The 14,149-nt window shown below is 51.5% G+C and overlaps 1 protein-coding gene across 1 annotated transcript in view; it reads left to right on the forward strand.

Moving 5' to 3' along the window:
- Positions 1–7,481: 7,481 nt before the first annotated feature.
- and3 (actinodin3) overlaps positions 7,482–14,149 on the forward strand; it is a 213,287-nt gene continuing 206,619 nt past the window's right edge. The window contains exon 1 of the mRNA XM_068024039.1: positions 7,482–7,551. The gene's annotated coding sequence lies outside the window, so the exon portion shown is untranslated. The remainder of the gene's footprint in view (positions 7,552–14,149) is intronic.

Raw genomic sequence — 14,149 nt, forward strand, 5'->3', positions numbered from 1 at the left:
GATGGGTTTGAGGTGGATGGGTTTGAGTTGGTGGGTAAGGGGGTGGATGGGTTTGATTTGGATGTGTTTGAGGGTGAATGGATTCGAGAGTGGATGGGTTTGAGTGTGGATGGGTTTGAGGTGGATAGGTTAGAGGGTGGATGGGTTTGAGGGTGGATGGGTTTGAGTGTGGTTGGATTAGAGGTTGGATGCATTTGAGGGTGGATGGTTCCGAGGGTGGATATTTTAGAGGGTGGATGCTTTAGAGGGTGGTTGGATTAGAGGTTGGATGGATTACAGGGTGGATGGGTTCAAGGGTGGATATTTTAGAGGGTGCATGTGTCAGAGGGTGGATGGGTTTGAGGGTGGATTGGTTAGTGGGTGGATGGGTTTTAGGTGGATGGATTAGAGGGTGGATTGGTTAGAGGGTGGATGGTTTAGAGGGTGGATGGGTTTGAAGGTGGATGGGTTAGATGGTGGATGGATTAGTGGGTGGATGGGGTTAAGGGTGGATGGTTTTGAGGGTGGATGGGTTTGAGGGTGGATGGGTTTGAGGTGGATGGGTTAGTGGGTGGATTGGGTTGAGGGTGGATTGTTTTGAGGGTGGATGGGTCTGACGTGGATGGGTTAGTGGGTGGATGGGTTTGATGGTGGATGGATTAGAGGGTGGATGGGTTTGAGTGTGGATGGGTTTGAGGGTGGATGGGTTCGAGGGTGGATGGTTTTGAGGGTGGATGGGTTACTCGGTGGATGTTTTTGAGTGTGGATGGGTTTGAGGTGGATGGGTTCGAGGGTGGATGGGTTACTGGGTGGATGGTTTTGAGGTTGGACGGGTTAGAGGGTGGATGGGTTTGAGGGTGGATGAATTAGAGGGTGGATGGGTTACTGGGTGGATGGTTTTGAGTGTGGATGGGTTAGAGGACGGATGGGTTTGTGGGTGGATGGGTTTGAGTGTGGATGGGTTTGAGGTGGATGGGTTTGTGAGTGGATGGGTTTGAGGTGGATGGGTTTGAGGGTGGATGGATTAGAGGGTGGATGGTTTTGAGGGTGGATGTGTTAGAGGTTGATGGGTTTGAGGGTGGATGAATTAGAGGGTGGATGGGTTACTGGGTGGATGGGTTTGAGTGTGGATGGGTTAGAGGATGGATGGGTTTGTGGGTGGATGGGTTTGAGTGTGGATGGGTTTGAGGTGGATGGGTTTGAGGGTGGATGGGTTTGAGGTGGATGGGTTTGAGGGTGGATGGATTAGATGGTGGATGTTTTTGAGTGTGGATGGGTTTGAGGTGGATGGGTTCGAGGGTGGATGGGTTACTGGGTGGATGGTTTTGAGGTTGGACGGGTTAGAGGGTGGATGGGTTTGAGGGTGGATGAATTAGAGGGTGGATGGGTTACTGGGTGGATGGTTTTGAGTGTGGATGGGTTAGAGGACGGATGGGTTTGTGGGTGGATGGGTTTGAGTGTGGATGGGTTTGAGGTGGATGGGTTTGTGAGTGGATGGGTTTGAGGTGGATGGGTTTGAGGGTGGATGGATTAGAGGGTGGATGGTTTTGAGGGTGGATGTGTTAGAGGTTGATGGGTTTGAGGGTGGATGAATTAGAGGGTGGATGGGTTACTGGGTGGATGGGTTTGAGTGTGGATGGGTTAGAGGATGGATAGGTTTGTGGGTGGATGGGTTTGAGTGTGGATGGGTTTGAGGTGGATGGGTTTGAGGGTGGATGGGTTTGAGGTGGATGGGTTTGAGGGTGGATGGATCAGAGGGTGGATGGTTACTGGGTGGATGGGTTTGTGGGTTGATGGGTTTGAGGGTGGATAGGTTTGAGGTGGATGGGTTTGTGGATGGATGGATTAGATGGTGGATGGTTTTGAGGGTGGATGGGTTTGAGGTGGATGAGTTTGAGGGTGGATGGATTAGAGTGTGGATGGGTTGGTGGGTGGATGGGTTTGAGGTGGATGGGTTGGAGGGTGGATGTCTTCGTGGGTGGATGTGTTTGAGGGTGGATGGGTTTGAGGTGGATGGGTATGAGGGTGGATGGATTAGAGTGTGGATGGGTTAGAGGGTGGATGGGTTACTGGGTGGATGGTTTTGAGGTTGGACGGGTTAGAGGGTGGATGGGTTTGAGGGTGGATGAATTAGAGGGTGGATGGGTTACTGGGTGGATGGTTTTGAGTGTGGATGGGTTAGAGGACGGATGGGTTTGTGGGTGGATGGGTTTGAGTGTGGATGGGTTTGAGGTGGATGGGTTTGTGAGTGGATGGGTTTGAGGTGGATGGGTTTGAGGGTGGATGGATTAGAGGGTGGATGGTTTTGAGGGTGGATGTGTTAGAGGTTGATGGGTTTGAGGGTGGATGAATTAGAGGGTGGATGGGTTACTGGGTGGATGGGTTTGAGTGTGGATGGGTTTGAGGTGGATAGGTTTGAGGGTGGATGGGTTTGAGGTGGATGGGTTTGAGGGTGGATGGATCAGAGGGTGGATGGTTACTGGGTGGATGGGTTTGTGGGTTGATGGGTTTGAGGGTGGATAGGTTTGAGGTGGATGGGTTTGAGGGTGGATGGATTAGATGGTGGATGGTTTTGAGGGTGGATGGGTTTGAGGTGGATGAGTTTGAGGGTGGATGGATTAGAGTGTGGATGGGTTGGAGGCTGGATGGGTTTGAGGTGGATGGGTTGGAGGGTGGATGTCTTCGTGGGTGGATGTGTTTGAGGGTGGATGGGTTTGAGGTGGATGGGTTTGAGGGTGGATGGATTAGAGTGTGGATGGGTTCGAGGGTGGATGGGTTTGTGGGTGGATGTGTTTGAGGTGGATGGGTTTGACATGGATGGGTTTGAGGGTGGATGGATTAGAGGGTGGATGGGTTTGAGGGTGGATGTGTTTGTGGGTGGATGGGTTTGAAGTGGATGGGTTTGAGGGTAGATGGTTTAGAGGGTGGATGGGTTTGAGGTGGATGCGTTGGAGGGTGGATTTGTTTGAGGGTGGATGGATTAGAGGATGGATGAGTTAGAGGGTGGATGGATTTGTGATTGGTTGGGTGAGAGGGTGGATGTGTTTGAGGGTGGATGGGTTAGAGGAGGGTGGATGGGTTTGAGGATGGATGTGTTTGAGGTGGATGGGTTTGAGGTTGGATGGATTAGAGGGTGGATGGGTTAGAGGGTGGATGGGTTTGTGGGTGGATGTGTTTGAGGTGGATGGGTTTGAGGGTGGATGGCTTACTGGGTGGATGGTTTTGAGGGTGGATGGGTTTGAGATGGATGGGTTTGAGGGTGGATGGATTAGAGGGTGGATGGGTTTGAGGGTTGATGGGTTTGTGGGTGGATGGGTTTGAAGTGGAGGGTTTGAGGGTGGATGGTTTAGAGGGTGGATGGGTTTGAGGTGGATGGGTTGGAGGGTGGATTGGTTTGAGGGTGGATGGATTAGAGGGTGGATGGGTTAGAGGGTGGATGGGTTTGTGGTTGGTTCAGTGAGAGGGTGGATGGGTTTGCGGGTGGATAGATTAGTGGGTGGATGGGTTACTGGGTGGATGGTTTTGAGGGTGGATGGGTTAGAGGATGGATGGGTTTGTGGGTGGATGGGTTTGAGGGTGGATGGGTTTGAGGTGGATTGGTTTGAGGGTGGACGGATTAGAGGGTGGATGGGTTACTGGGTGGATGGGTTTGTGGGTGGATGGGTTAGAGGGTGGATGGGTTTGAGGTGGATGGATTTGAGGGTGGATGGATTAGACGGTGGATGGGTTACTGGGTGGATGTGTTTGGTGGATGGGTTTTAGGGTGGATAGGTTTGAGGTGGATGGGTTTGAGGGTGGATGTGTTTGTGTGTGGATGGGTTTGAGGTGGATGGGTTTGAGGGTGGATGGGTTACTGGGTGACTGGTTTTGTGGGTGGATGGGTTTGGGATGGATGGGTTTGAGGGTGGATGGATTAGAGGGTGGATGGGTTTGAGGGTGGATGGGTTTGTGGGTGGATGGGTTCGAGGTAGATGGGTTTGAGGGTCGATGGTTTAGAGGGTGGATGGGTTTGAGGTGGATGGGTTGGACGGTGGATGGGTTTGAGGGTGGATGGATTAGAGGGTGGATGGGTTCGAGGGTGGATGGGTTTGTGGTTGGATGGGTGAGCGGGTGGATGGGTTTGAGGGTGGATGGGTTAGAGGGTGGATGGTTCTGAGGGTGGATGTGTTAGTGTGTGGATGGGTTTGAGGGTGGATGGGTTTGAGGTGGATGGGGTTGAGGTGGATGGGTTGGAGTGTGGATGTGTTCGTGGGTGGATGGGTTAGTGGCTGGATGGGTTTGAGGTGGATGGGTCTGAGTGTGGATGTGTTCGTGGGTGGATGGGTTTGAGGTGGATGGGTTAGGGGTTGGATGGGTTGGAGGGTGGATGGGATAGAGGGTGGATATGTTGGAGGGTGGATGGTTTTGAGTTGGATGGGTTGCAGGGTGGATGGTCTGGAGGGTGGATGGGTTGGAGGGTGGATGGGATAGAGGGTGGATGGGTTAGCGGGTGGATGGATTGGAGGTTGGATGGGTTTGAGGGTGGATGGGTTTGTGGGTGGATGGGTTAGTGGGTGGCTGGGTTTGAGGTGGATGGGTTAGAGGGTGGATGGGTTAGAGGGTGGATGGGTTTGAGGCGGATGGGTTGGATGGTGGATGGGTTCGAGGGTGGATGGGATAGAGGGTGGATGGGATAGAGGGTGGATAGGTTTGAGGGTGGATGGGTTAGAGGGTGGATGGGTTTGAGGGTGGATGTGTCTGAGGGGGGATGGATTAGAGGGTGGATGGGTTTGAGGGTGGATGGGTTTGAGGGTGGATGGGTTTGACACTGGATGGGTTTGAGGGTGGATGGGTCTGAGGGTGGATGGATTAGAGGGTGGATGGATTTGAGGGTGGATGGGTCTGAGGGAGGATGGATTAAATGGTGGATGGGTTTGAGGGTGGATGGGTCTGAGGGTGGTTGGATTCGAGGGTGGATGGATATGAGGGTGGATGGGTCTCTGAGGGTGGATGGATTAGAGGGTGGATGGGTTGGAGGCTGGATGGGTTTGTGTTGGATGGGTTTGAGGTGGATGGGTTTGAGGGTGGATGGGTTTGAGGTGGATGGGTTGGAGGCTGGATGGGTTGGAGGGTGGATGGGTTTGAGGTGGATGGATTTGAGGTGGATGGGTTTGCGGGTGGATGGGTTTGAGGTGGATTGGTTTGAGGGTGGATGGATTAGAGGGTGGATGGGTTACTGGGTGGATGGGTTTGTGGGTGGATGGGTTAGAGGGTGGATGGGTTTGAGGGTGGATGGATTAGATGGTGGATGGGTTACTGGGTGGATGGGTTTGGTGGATGGGTTTTAGGGTGGATAGGTTTGAGGTGGATGGGTTTGAGGGTGGATGGGTTACTGGGTGACTGGTTTTGTGGGTGGATGGGTTTGGGATGGATGGGTTTGAGGGTGGATGGATTAGAGGGTGGATGGGTTTGAGGGTGGATGTGTCTGAGGGGGGATGGTTTAGAGGGTGAATGGGTTTGAGGGTGGATGGGTTTGAGGGTGGATGGGCTTGACACTGGATGGGTTTGAGGGTGGATGCGTCTGAGGGTGGAAGGATTAGAGGGTGGATGGGTTTGAGGGTGGATGGGTCTGAGGGAGGATGGATTAAATGGTGGATGGGTTTGAGGGTGGATGTGTCTGAGGGTGGATGGATTCGAGGGTGGATGGGTATGAGGGTGGATGGGTCTGAGGGTGGATGGATTAGAGGGTGGATGGGTTGGAGGCTGGATGGGTTAGTGTTGGATGGGTTTGAGGTGGATGGGTTTGAAGGTGGATGGGTTTGAGGTGGATGGGTTGAAGGCTAGATGGGTTGGAGGGTGGATGGGTTTGAGGGTGGATGGGTTTGAGGTGGATGGGTTTGAGGTGGATGGGTTTGAGGGTGTATGGGTTTGAGGCGGATGGGTTGGATGGTGGATGGGTTCGAGGGTGGATGGGATAGAGGGTGGATGGGATAGAGGGTGGATAGGTTTGAGGGTGGATGGGTTAGAGGGTGGATGGGTTTGAGGGTGGATGTGTCTGAGGGGGGATGGATTAGAGGGTGGATGGGTTTGAGGGTGGATGGGTTTGAGGGTGGATGGGTTTGACACTGGATGGGTTTGAGGGTGGATGGGTCTGAGGGTGGATGGATTAGAGGGTGGATGGATTTGAGGGTGGATGGGTCTGAGGGAGGATGGATTAAATGGTGGATGGGTTTGAGGGTGGATTGGTCTGAGGGTGGATGGATTCGAGGGTGGATGGATATGAGGGTGGATGGGTCTCTGAGGGTGGATGGATTAGAGGGTGGATGGGTTGGAGGCTGGATGGGTTTGTGTTGGATGGGTTTGAGGTGGATGGGTTTGAGGGTGGATGGGTTTGAGGTGGATGGGTTGGAGGCTGGATGGGTTGGAGGGTGGATGGGTTTGAGGTGGATGGATTTGAGGTGGATGGGTTTGCGGGTGGATGGGTTTGAGGTGGATTGGTTTGAGGGTGGATGGATTAGAGGGTGGATGGGTTACTGGGTGGATGGGTTTGTGGGTGGATGGGTTAGAGGGTGGATGGGTTTGAGGGTGGATGGATTAGATGGTGGATGGGTTACTCGGTGGATGGGTTTGGTGGATGGGTTTTAGGGTGGATAGGTTTGAGGTGGATGGGTTTGAGGGTGGATGGGTTACTGGGTGACTGGTTTTGTGGGTGGATGGGTTTGGGATGGATGGGTTTGAGGGTGGATGGATTAGAGGGTGGATGGGTTTGAGGGTGGATGTGTCTGAGGGGGGATGGTTTAGAGGGTGAATGGGTTTGAGGGTGGATGGGTTTGAGGGTGGATGGGCTTGACACTGGATGGGTTTGAGGGTGGATGCGTCTGAGGGTGGATGGATTAGAGGGTGGATGGGTTTGAGGGTGGATGGGTCTGAGGGAGGATGGATTAAATGGTGGATGGGTTTGAGGGTGGATGTGTCTGAGGGTGGATGGATTCGAGGGTGGATGGGTATGAGGGTGGATGGGTCTGAGGGTGGATGGATTAGAGGGTGGATGGGTTGGAGGCTGGATGGGTTAGTGTTGGATGGGTTTGAGGTGGATGGGTTTGAAGGTGGATGGGTTTGAGGTGGATGGGTTGAAGGCTAGATGGGTTGGAGGGTGGATGGGTTTGAGGGTGGATGGGTTTGAGGTGGATGGGTTTGAGGTGGATGGGTTTGAGGGTGGATGGGTTTGAGGTGGATGTTTTGGAGGCTAGATGGGTTGGAGGGTGGATGGGTTTGAGGGTGTATGGGTTTGAGGGTGGATGGGTTGGAGGCTGGATGCGTTGGAGGGTGGATGGGTTTGAAACCTCATTTTGTCGCGGCGACAGGGAGAGCGATCTGGCAGCTCCTTAAGTGAGTTTGCAACTTATAAAAACTTCCCTTTTTGTTCCCACAATTTTTTCTGCAGCGGCGACAGGGAGAGCGAGGTGGCACCTGGGTAAGTAAGTCCTATATATTTGGGCAGCAGCTGAACCCGAGACACTGCACCTGTAGTGTCTCCCACCCGCCCTCCTCCTCTAACCAGAAAAAAAAAGGACTCGGTGGTGTGCAGATAAGGTAAAGCTTTTTCTATTTATTTTTTTTTCGTGTGATTCGTAAAAACCTTTCGTTCCTTTTTCATTTATCTAAGTTAAGACTAAGTTAAGCTGAAGATTAAAAATGGCAGGAGATCTCAGACCCGTGTTATGCTCCTCTTGCTCAATGTGGGAGCTCAGGGACACGGCTGATGCCCCTGACTCCTTCAGGTGCTGGAAGTGTGTCCAGCTGCAGCTCTTGTTGGACCTCATGACGGCTCTCGTGCTGCGGATGGACTCACTTTGGAGCATCCGTCATGCTGAGGAGGTCATGGCTAGCACGTTTAGCGAATTGGTCACACCGCAGATTAGGATTGCTGAGGGAGAAAGGGAATGGGTGACCAAAAGGCAGAGAAAGAGCAGGAAGGCAGTGCAGGTGTCCCCTGAGGTCATCTCCCTCCAAAACAGGTATACCGTTTTGGATACTGTTGAGGGAGATGGCCCACCAGGGGAAGGCAGCAGTAGCCAGGTTCATGGCACCATGGCTGGCTCTGCTGTTCGGAAGGGCGGGAAAAAGAGTGGAAGGGCGATAGTCATAGGGGATTCGATTGTAAGGGAGTAGATAGGCGATTCTGTGGTCGAAAACGAGACTCCCGAATGGTACGTTGCCTCCCAGGTGCACGGGTCAGGGATGTCTCAGATTGGCTGCAGAACATTCTGAAAGGGGAGGGTGAACAGCCAGTTGTCCTTGTGCACATAGGCACCAATGATATAGGTAAAAAATGGGTTGAGGTCCTACAAGCAGAATTTAGGGAGTTAGGAGCCAAGTTAAAAAGTAGGACCTCAGAGGTAGTAATCTCAGGATTGCTACCAGTGCCACGTGATAGTCAGAGTAGAAATGAAAGAATAGTCAGGATGAATGCATGGCTTGAGAGATGGTGCAGGAGGGAGGGGTTCAGATTTTTGGGACATTGGGACCGGTTCTGGGGGAGGTGGGACAATTACAAATTGGACGGTCTACACCTGGGCCGGACTGGAACCAATGTCCTTGGGGGTGCTTTTGCTAACGCTGTTGGGGAGGGTTTAAACTAAAGTGGCAGGGGGATAGGAACCAAATGAGGAGGTCAGTGGAAAATAAGGAGGTAGTAACTAAAGCCTGTAAGGAACTAGATAATGAAGTCAGCGTGACGAAGGGAAAGAGTAGACAGGGAGCAGATGATGAACGCAAAGGGACTGGTGGTCTGAGGTGCATTTGTTTTAATGCAAGGAGTGTAGTAGGTCAGGCAGATGAACTTAGGGCTTGGATTAGTACCTGGGAGTATGATGTTATTGCTATTACTGAGACTTGGTTGAGGGAAGGGCATGATTGGCAACTAAATATCCCAGGAAAGCGATGCTTCAGGCGGGATAGAGAGGGAGGTAAAAGGGGTGGAGGAGTTGCATTTCTGGTCAAAGAGGATATCACAGCTGTGCTGAAGGAGGGCACAATGGAGGACTCGAGCAGTGAGGCAATATGGGCAGAACTCAGAAATAGGAAGGGTGCGGTAACAATGTTGGGGCTGTACTACAGGCCTCCCAACAGCGAGCATGAGATAGACGTACAAATATGTAAACAGATTATGGAAAGATGTAGGAGCAACAGGGTGGTGGTGATAGATTTTAATTTTCCCAACATTGACTGGGGTTCACTTAGTGTTAGAGGTCTAGATGGAGCAGAATTTGTAAGGAGCATCTAGGAGGGTTTTCTAGAGCAGTATGTAAATAGTCCAACTCGGGAAGGGGCCATACTGGACCTGGTGCTGGGGAATGAGCCGGGCCAGGTGGTTGAAGTTTCAGTAGGGGACTACTTTGGGAATAGTGATCACAATTCCGTAAGTTTTTTTTTTTAGATTAGATTAGAGATACAGCACTGAAACAGGCCCTTCGGCCCACCGAGTCTGTGCCGAACATCAACCACCCATTTATACTAATCCTACACTAATCCCATATTCCTACCAAACATCCCCACCTGTCCCTATATTTCCCTACCACCTACCTATACTAGTGACACTTTATAATGGCCAATTTACCTATCAACCTGCAAGTCTTTTGGCTTGTGGGAGGAAACCGGAGCACCCGGAGAAAACCCACGCAGACACAGGGAGAACTTGCAAACTCCACACAGGCAGTACCCGGAATCGAACCCAGGTCCCTGGAGCTGTGAGGCTGCGGTGCTAACCACTGCGCCACTGTGGACAAAGACGAGAGTGGTCCAAAAGGAAGAGTGCTAAATTGGGGGAAGGCCAACTGTACCAAAATTCGGCAGGAGCTGGGGAATGTAGATTGGGAGCAGCTGTTTGAAGGTAAATCAACATTTGATATGTGGGAAGCTTTTAAAGAGAGGTAGATTAGCGTGCAGGAGAGACATGTTCCTGTGAAAAAGAGGGATAGAAATGGCAAGATTAGGGAACCATGGATGACAGGTGAAATTGTGAGACTAGCTAAGAGGAAAAAGGAAGCATACATAAGGTCTAGGCGGCTGAAGAAAGACGAAGCTTTGAAAGAATATCGGGAATGTCGGACCAATCTGAAACAAGGAATTAAGAGGGCTAAAAGGGGTCATGAAATATCTTTAGCAAACAGGGTTAAGGAAAATCCCAAAGCCTTTTATTCATATATAAGGAGCAAGAGGTTAACTAGAAAAAGGATTGGCCCACTCAAGGACAAAGGAGGAAAGTTATGCGTGGAGTCAGAGAAAATGGGTGAGATTCTAAACGAGTACTTTGCATCAGTATTCACCGAGGAGAGGGACATGACGGATGTTGAGGTTAGGGACAGATGTTTGATTACTCTAGGTCAAGTCGGCATAAGGAGGGAGGAAGTGTTGGGTATTCTAAAAGGCATTAAGGTGGACAAGTCCCCAGGTCCGGATGGGATCTATCCCAGGTTACTGAGGGAAGCGAGAGAGGAAATGGCTGGGGCCTTAACAGATATCTTTGCAGCGTCCTTAAACATGGGTGAGGTCCCGGAGGACTGGAGAATTGCTAATGTTGTCCCCTTGTTTAAGAAGGGTAGCAGGGATAATCCAGGTAATTATAGACCGGTGAGCCTGACGTCAGTGGTAGGGAAGCTGCTGGAGAAGATACTGAGGGATAGGATCTATTCCCATTTGGAAGAAAATGGGCTTATCAATGATAGGCAACATGGTTTTGTGCAGGGAAGGTCATGTCTTACCAACTTAATAGAATTCTTTGAGGTAGTGACAAAGTTGATTGATGAGGGAAGGGCTGTAGATGTCATATACATGGACTTCAGTAAGGCGTTTGATAAGGTTCCCCATGGTAGGCTGATGGAGAAAGTGAAGTCGCATGGGGTCCAGGGTGTACTAGCTAGATGGATAAAGAACTGGCTGGGCAACAGGAGACAGAGAGTAGCAGTGGAAGGGAGATTCTCAAAATGGAGACGTGTGACCAGTGGTGTTCCACAGGGATCCGTGCTGGGACCACTGTTGTTTGTGATATCCATAAATGATTTGGAGGAAAGTATAGGTGGTCTGATTAGTAAGTTTGCAGACGACACTAAGATTTGTGGAGTAGCAGATAGTGAAGGGGACTGTCAGAGAATACAGCAGAATATAGATAGATTGGAGAGTTGGGCAGAGAAATGGCAGATGGAGTTCAATCAGGGCAAATGCGAGGTGATGCATTTTGGAAGATCCAATTCAAGAGTGAACTATACAGTAAATGGGAAAATTGATGTACAGAGAGATTTGGGTGTTCAGGTCCATTGTTCCCTGAAGGTGGCAACGCAGGTCAATAGAGTGGTCAAGAAGGCATACGGCATGCTTTCCTTCATCGGACGGGGTATTGAGTACAAGGGTTGGCAGGTCATGTTACAGTTGTATAAGACTTTGGTTCGGCCACATTTGGAATACTGAGTGCAATTCTGGTCGCCACATTACCAAAAGGATGTAGATGCTTTGGAGAGGGTGCAGAGGAGGTTCACCAGGATGTTGCCTGGTTTGGAGTGCGCTAGCTATGAAGAGAGGTTGAGCAGATTAGGATTGTTTACATTAGAAAGGCGGAGGTTGGGGGGGACCTGATTGAGGTGTACAAAATCATGAGAGGTACAGACAGGGTGGATAGCAAGAAGCTTTTTCCCAGAGTGGGAGATTCAATTACTAGGGGTCACGAGTTCAAAGTGAGAGGGGAAAAGTTTAGGGGGGATGTGCGTGGAAAGTTCTCTACGCAGAGGGTGGTGGGTGCCTGGAACGCGTTGCCAGCGGAGGTGGTAGACGCAGGCACGATCGTGTCCTTTAAGATGTATCTAGACAGATACATGAATGGGCAGGAAGCAAAGAGATACAGACCCTTAGAAGATAGGCGACATGTTTAGATAGAGGAACTGGATCGGCGAAGGCTTGGACGGTCGAAGGGCCTGTTCCTGTGCTGTAATTTTCTTTGTTATTTGTTCATTGAGGGTGGATGGATTTGAGGGTGGATGGATTTGAGGGTGGATGGGTTTGAGGGTGGATGGGTTAGAGGGAGGATGGGTTAGATGGTGGATGGGTTAGAGCGTGGAATGGCTTGAGGGTGGATGGGTTTGAGGGTGGATGTGTTAGTGGGTGGATGCTTTAGAGGGTGGATGGATTTGAGGATGGATGGGTTGGGGGTGGATGTGTTAGAGGGTGGATGCTTTAGAGGGTGGATGGGTTTGAGGATGGATGGGTTAGTGAGTGGATGGGTTATAGTGTGGATGGGTTGGCGGTGGATGGGTTAGTGGGTGGATGGGTTAGATGGTGGATGTGTTATAGGGTGGATGGGTTGGCGGTGATTGGGTTAGAGGGTGGATAAGTTGGGGGTGGATGGGTTAGAGGGTGGATGGGTTAGTTGGTGGATGGGTTAGAGGGTGGATGGGTTAGAGGGTGGATGGGTTAGAGGGATGATGGGTTGGCGTCGGATGGGTTAGACGGTGGATGGGTTTGAGGATGGATGGGTTGGGGGTGGATGGGTTTGTGGGTGGATGGGTTAGAGGGTGGAAAGGTTAGAGGGTGGATCGTTTAGAGGGTGGGCGGGTTAGAGGGTGGATGGGTTAGTGTGTGGATGGCTTAGAGGTTGGATGAGTTGGGGCTGGATGGGTTTGAGGGTGGATGGGTTGGGGCTGGATGGGTTTGAGGGTGGATGGGTTAGAGGGTGGATGGGTTAGAGGGTGGATGGGTTAGAGGGTGGATGGGATAGAGGGTGGAAGGGTTTGAGGGTGGATGGGATTGAGGGTGGATGTGTTAGTGGGTGGATGGTTTAGAGGGTGGATTGATTTGAGGATGGATATGATGGGGGTGGATGTGTTAGAGGGTGGATGGGTTTGAGGGTGGATGGGTTAGAGAGTGGATGGGTTAGATGGTGGATGGGTTGGCGTCGGATGGGTTAGACGGTGGATGGGTTTGAGGATGGATGGGTTGGGGGTTGATGGGTTTGTGGGTGGATGGGTTAGAGGGTGGAAAGGTTCGAGGGTGGATAGGTTAGTGTGTGGATGGCTTAGAGGTTGGATGGGTTGGGGCTGGATGGGATTGAGGATGGATGGGTTGGGGCTGGATGGGTTTGAGGGTGGATGGGTTAGAGGGTGGATGGGTTTGAGGGAGGATGGGTTAGAGGGTGGATGGGATAGAGGGTGGAAGGGTTTGAGGGTGGATGGGATTGAGGGTGGATGTGTTAGTGGGTGGATGGTTTAGAGGGTGGATTGATTTGAGGATGGATGGGATGGGGGTGGATGTGTTAGAGGGTGGATGGGTTTGAGGGTGGATGGGTTGGGGTGGATGGGCTAGATGGTGGATGGGTTAGTTGGTGGATGAGTTAGTGGGTGGATGGGTTAGATGGTGGATGTGTTATAGGGTGGATGGGTTGGGGGTGGATGGGTTAGAGGGTGGATGGGTTGGGGTGGATGGGTTAGATGGTGGATGGGTTGGGGTGGATGGGTTAGATGGTGGATGGGTTAGTGGGTGGATGGGTTAGTGGGTGGATGGGTTAGATGGTGGATGTGTTATAGGGTGGATAGGTTGGCGGTGGATGGGTTAGTGGGTGGATGGGTTCGAGTGTTGATGGGATGGAGGGTGGATGGGTTAGTGGGTGGATGGGTTAGAGGGTGGATTGGTTAGAGGTTGGATGGGTTGAGGGTGGATGGGTTAGAGGGTGGATGAGTCAGTTTGTGGATGGGTTAGAGGGTGGATGGATTAGAGGGTGGATGGGTTAGTGGGTGGATGGGTTAGAGGGTGGATGGGTTAGAGGTTGGATGGGTTGAGGGTGGATGGGTTAGAGGGTGGATGGGTCAGTTTGTGGATGGGTTAGAGGGTGGATGGATTAGAGGGTGGATGGGTTAGTGGGTGGATGGATTTGAACAAAGAACAAAGAACAAAGAACAAAGATAATTACAGCACAGGAACAGGCCCTTCGGCCCTCCAAGCCTTGCCCGATCCAGATCCTCTCTCTAAACATGTCGCCTATTTTCTAAGGTTCTGTATCTCTTTTCTTCCTGCCCATTCATGTATCTGTCTAGATACATCTTAAAAGACTCCATCGTGCCCGCATCTACCACCTCCGCTGGCAATGCGTTCCAGGTGCCCACCACCCTCTGCGTAAAGAACTTTCCACGCATGTCCCCCCTAAACT

Source organism: Heterodontus francisci, chromosome 48 (genome assembly GCF_036365525.1).
Source record: "Heterodontus francisci isolate sHetFra1 chromosome 48, sHetFra1.hap1, whole genome shotgun sequence".
In the NCBI taxonomy this organism is placed as follows: Eukaryota; Metazoa; Chordata; class Chondrichthyes; order Heterodontiformes; family Heterodontidae; genus Heterodontus; species Heterodontus francisci.